Raw genomic sequence first — 4,979 nt, forward strand, 5'->3', positions numbered from 1 at the left:
AATCACTGTAAGGGAGATCAGAAACACACAGTCAGGAAAAGGTCACTGGCAGAGATTAACAATGTTAATGGGTAACAGAGATATCACAGAATGCTTAAAGTTGGAAGGGACCTCAGAGGTCATCTAGTKCAAYCCCCCTGCTCACGCAGGGTCACCCAGAGCACATGGCACAGGACTGCATCCAAGCTGGTTTTAAAGATCTCCAAAGAAGGAGACTCCACAACCTCTCTGGGCAGCCTGTTCCAGGGCTCTGTCACCCTCACTGTCAAGAAGTATTTCCTTAAGTTCCTGTGGAACTTTTGGTGCCTCAGCTTGTGGCCATTTCCTCTAGTCCTATCGCTGTCCACCACTGAAAAGAGGCCGCCCCCTCCTCCTCACTGCCTCCCTTGAGGTATTTAAAGACACTGATCAGGTCCCCCCTCAGCCTTCTCTTCTCCAGGCTAAACAGGCCCAGCTCCCTCAGCCTCTCCTCACAGGGCAGATGTTCCAGGCCCCTGATCATCCTGGTAGCCCTGCGCTGGACTCTCTCCAGCAGCTCCACATCCCTCTTGTACTGGGGAGCCCAGAACTGGACACAGTACTCCAGATGTGGCCTTACCAGGGCTATGTATATATTCTTTTGTAGAAAGGATATATTTTTAGATATTTAAACAGATTCATAGACACGTCTTTTAATGTTCCTGTTATGGAAGCATGGAATGAAAAGAAGAACCGGCACACTGAAAGGAAGAGATAAAGATCAACTCCTGCACCCGTGCTTAATGTGTTCCAGTGTAGGGTCTCTTCTGTCAAATTGACAGAAAATTAATCCTGAACATTTAAATTACTTTTTCACTTTTTTCTTGCAAGCAGAGAGTCATGCTTTGACCCCCATGCACTAACTGCCAGTTAATATAAGCACAAAAGATGAAGTAAAGATGAAGAGAACATGATTCTAGACAAGCTTGGCAATGATCTGCTGTGTTTAAGCAAGTTGGATATGGGAAACAACACTTGTTCAGCATGTGTGTCCTACACTATGACCCTTGACGAGTCTTGGACGTGCGCACGAGGCAAGCGGACCTGCTGCCACTGTACAAATGGTGTTTTCCATCTAGCACTACTCCAATACCCTCTCTAGCAGTGAGGCTGTGTGTGGTGCTGGTGCTGCCTGCTGGACTCTGGGGGCTTTGTCACCAGGGGCTCCAGCTGCATCAGCCAGTGCCAGGTGCGCGGGGTGTGCGATGCCCTCGATCACATCACGATTCCCCATCGCAGGGACCCAGGCCAGACTCCTGTGCTGCTCCCACGTGTACTCTGCAGCTTCCCACGAGGAGTCTGCTAGTGCACTCRTGCAGTGCACAGCAGTGACGCTCCATCTGCACCATCGGGGCAGGAATTGAGTGGCCAGTTGCACTGTGCTCTCTCTTTTTAAATACCGCAATTGAAATTTCATTGTTGAAAGCAAAACACTTTTTCCCAGATCAAAATGCCTAGGAAAAAAGGAAGTGAATCTCCAGAAAACTCTTGCTGCATAGGCTCTGCTATGCCTACTCTCTGATTTCCAACCCAAGAGCAATCTCTGCTGCTCTGGGAATGGCACTTCTCGCTTGACAGGGGGAGTTTCATTACTTAGAAATGCCAAATCTTTACAATTATTTTTCTATACAACAGACTGCACAATGCAGATCCTCCCTTTCATATTCTTCTACAGATACAGGTGGTTTCTAAAATGGACTTCAAATTCTTTTTATATTTTTTAAAGACTACACATTCTGAACTGTGTTTTTGCTTTTCTGCTTGTGATATACACTATTTGCCCTGTTTAGTGTAATTTAATAAGCATTTAAAATGAGCTAATTGCCTTGTAAATTGCCTTCTGAAAGCCTCTATAATTGGAATCCACCAACAGAAATTAAAAATAGCACAGATGCAGAGCTATATTAAAGGCAGTAAAATCCTATAGCACTGCAAAAAATGGCAAGATACAGCAGAGTTCTATGCTCCCTGAATATACATGCCAACAAACTGTAGGTTTTATAATTAAAACAATTAGCTATTTTCTGCTGAWGTGATGAAAATATGCATAATCACAGATTTATCTATCACTTATTGCTGATGTGGTTTAGTCATTTTGGGGAGGTTAATTCCACAGTTCAATGAAGGGGAATAATCGATCTGCAGTGCTTGATCCTCACTGTTACTTGAGGAAAGATTTTTAGGACCAAAATTGTATGCTGTACTGAGGGAAAACCTGCATCTGTGCTGCAGTTCTGTGAACTGACTGAAAGGGAGTGAGCCTGAACTGTATGACTACAAGCACTGCAAAATGATAACCTTGTTAATAAACCAGATGTGCTAAGGTTGGATGGAGGGAGAACTCCTTGTTCAACAGAATGAGCTGAGTCTCCAAAATTAAGCATCTATGGAGTATCTCTGCTTGCTCTGCAATTATTCTGATCCAAGACATATTCTTAAATATTCAAAAAATTCTCCATGTTTTATCTACACTCTTAGTACAAAATACTCTACTGGCTTCGATTTCTAATTTATTTCATAGTGAGTAATTCCATAATGTTTTTAATCTTTTCTAGTGACTATCAGAAGTACTTCCTAACTCCTTGAGAACAAGGGAGCAGCATCGCAAGGTCATGGTACAGTGTTATCTTCTAATAACACCACAGTTTATCAGATGGGTTTATCTCCTGATTCAACAAAAATGCATTTTGGCTGCTGTGAGACAACTTAAAACTGTTCAGTTACTCTGGTCAAAGTTCTAGGCCATCTGGAAGGGATTGTGGAAACGTGTAAAATGTTTTATAGAGCCCCTCTGTGCTGCCTACAGAGGCAATGCTGAAGTCTGGCAGCCCTTCCAGCTCCTGCTAGTTTGTATGCTTTCCATGCTCATCTTTCTCAATTTCCTTGGTAATATTTTATCTCAATAGCAAGGTCAGTTCCCACGCTGACTTAACACCAGACCATCACTGTGCACATAACAGAACATTAATTTCCTGGAAGTAACTATACCGTAGGGAGCTTTAATTTTTTTAATCAGGAACACTGCATTATAAACTACTTCTGACCCCAAGCAGGTTGTCAGGGAGTGAATGGAATGAAGAGATCACGGAAGCCTGACTGAGGCCCACCTGTTTCTGAAACCTGATTCCTTCTGAGAGTTTTAACACCCTCATAGCATCATGGTGTGGGCACCGCCATCTACCATCCCTCTCCACAGCTGCTGTGGAGGCTCAGGCACAGGCCCGGCCTATGCCCAACATCCACAGCAGTCACATCACAGTGTTCACCGGGGGGGCTCCAAGGCCTCCTCAGTGACGCTTCCAGCAGCCCCTACTGCTGTGCAAACCTCCCTCAACGGACTTGCCTGAAATGCAGTCTTAAAAACAAGCCAGCTTTAATACGCTGGAAGGTATTAAAGCCAAGTGTGGGAGAGTCCCTGGTTGAAATTCCAGCAGGACAAAAGGGGCAAAGGACTTGGAAGCAGCTGAACTTGCCTGTGGAAACCCGCCACAGTCAGAACGGCTGGCTGTAGGACATCATCTTATAACAGCATCTGCCCCCTCAATTTTCACATGCAAAAATGCTCTGTTGCAACTTCTCCAAGCTCCTACTATTCCAACACAGTTATTTCTTGTTCATTTAAATTTCTTGAATTAAAAAAATATATAATTTTCTGCTCATCTCCATGTTCTAGCATACATAAAGACTGTTCACTAAAAATACTTCTGAAGCTAAATTTCATCATTTGGTCCCTAATGTAGACATCGGATAAGTAATTTTGCTTTAACTAAAAAAAAAAAAAGTAGTTAAAAATAAAGTGATTATTARTGCAGGGAAATCTTCCTCTGTGGCAATAGCTGAAATATTTTGAAGTAAATTGGAGGGAGTCAGGGAGGTGGGCTGTGCAGGAATCCTTCCTCCTGCATGGTGACTTCCCAGAAGAATCATTACTCCCTACGTAGCTGTATCCAGSGGCTAGTGATGTGGAGACCCAGGCAGAAAGTGAGATTCAGGCATTTAGGAAGTTTAAAACAATGTGCAGTTTCTGAGAGATTCATAAATTCTAAATTTCACAGGGTAAGAAAACAATCTTGCAAAGAATCTTTGCAATAAGAAGAAATTTAAATTCCCTTTTTAGCAAGATTCTCTTCCACAGCAATACAAAGTGCACTTGGCCATTGAGCCAAATTACGTTTAATAACATCCCAGCATGACAGTGATGCAATTCCTCTAATTCTTTGTGTGCTTTTCCTCAAAAGCTGTGACCTTGCCCACTACACTATCATTTAAATCCTCTGTGTCTTTACATAGCAAAATCCATTAATCTGTTAACAACATCAGATCACTCTACGGTAGTGTTAGTTAATTCAGTCTCATCATTAAATATACATAATAAAAAACTTCCTTTCCTCCCAGATTCCTCCCAGCTATGAATAAGACCTCTCTGGTTTAGATGGATGCCCCAACACCCTTCCTACCCAATAAGCCTAAGAGCATTAGCTTGTGATTTTCTTCTGTTAGCACAGCCCTTGCTTTTCCAGACAAATATAAATACTTAAATTACTGGCAGATTTGAGGAATGAAAAATAATTCAAAAATCTTTTGAAATAATGCAGAAGCAAAGCATCCTGTGTTCATTCTTTTCAAGAAAATCTTTAGTTAAATGGAATCAGCAATCTGCAAGGTTAAATTAGGAGGCTTTCTACTAAATGCAAATTTAATAAGAATGGTAATTTAAGATTATCAGAGGCTTTGTTAGTGGTGAGTTATGTCACAAGCTTTGTATTTACAACTTTGAAAAATATCTCACCTGCAGCTGGTTGTTTCTAGCACACTGTTCCTTGGTGGATATCACCTAATTTGAAAAGGGAGATTTAAAAGGGTTTTCCTCTTTATCTATGGCATAAATTGCACTTTAGAGTCCTCTCTGATTTCTAACTGGTTAGATGATAAACTGTGTTAGTCACTTTAGCAGATACTCA

Source organism: Nothoprocta perdicaria, unplaced genomic scaffold, assembly GCF_003342845.1.
Source record: "Nothoprocta perdicaria isolate Ctin4 unplaced genomic scaffold, notPer1 scaffold_113, whole genome shotgun sequence".
In the NCBI taxonomy this organism is placed as follows: Eukaryota; Metazoa; Chordata; class Aves; order Tinamiformes; family Tinamidae; genus Nothoprocta; species Nothoprocta perdicaria.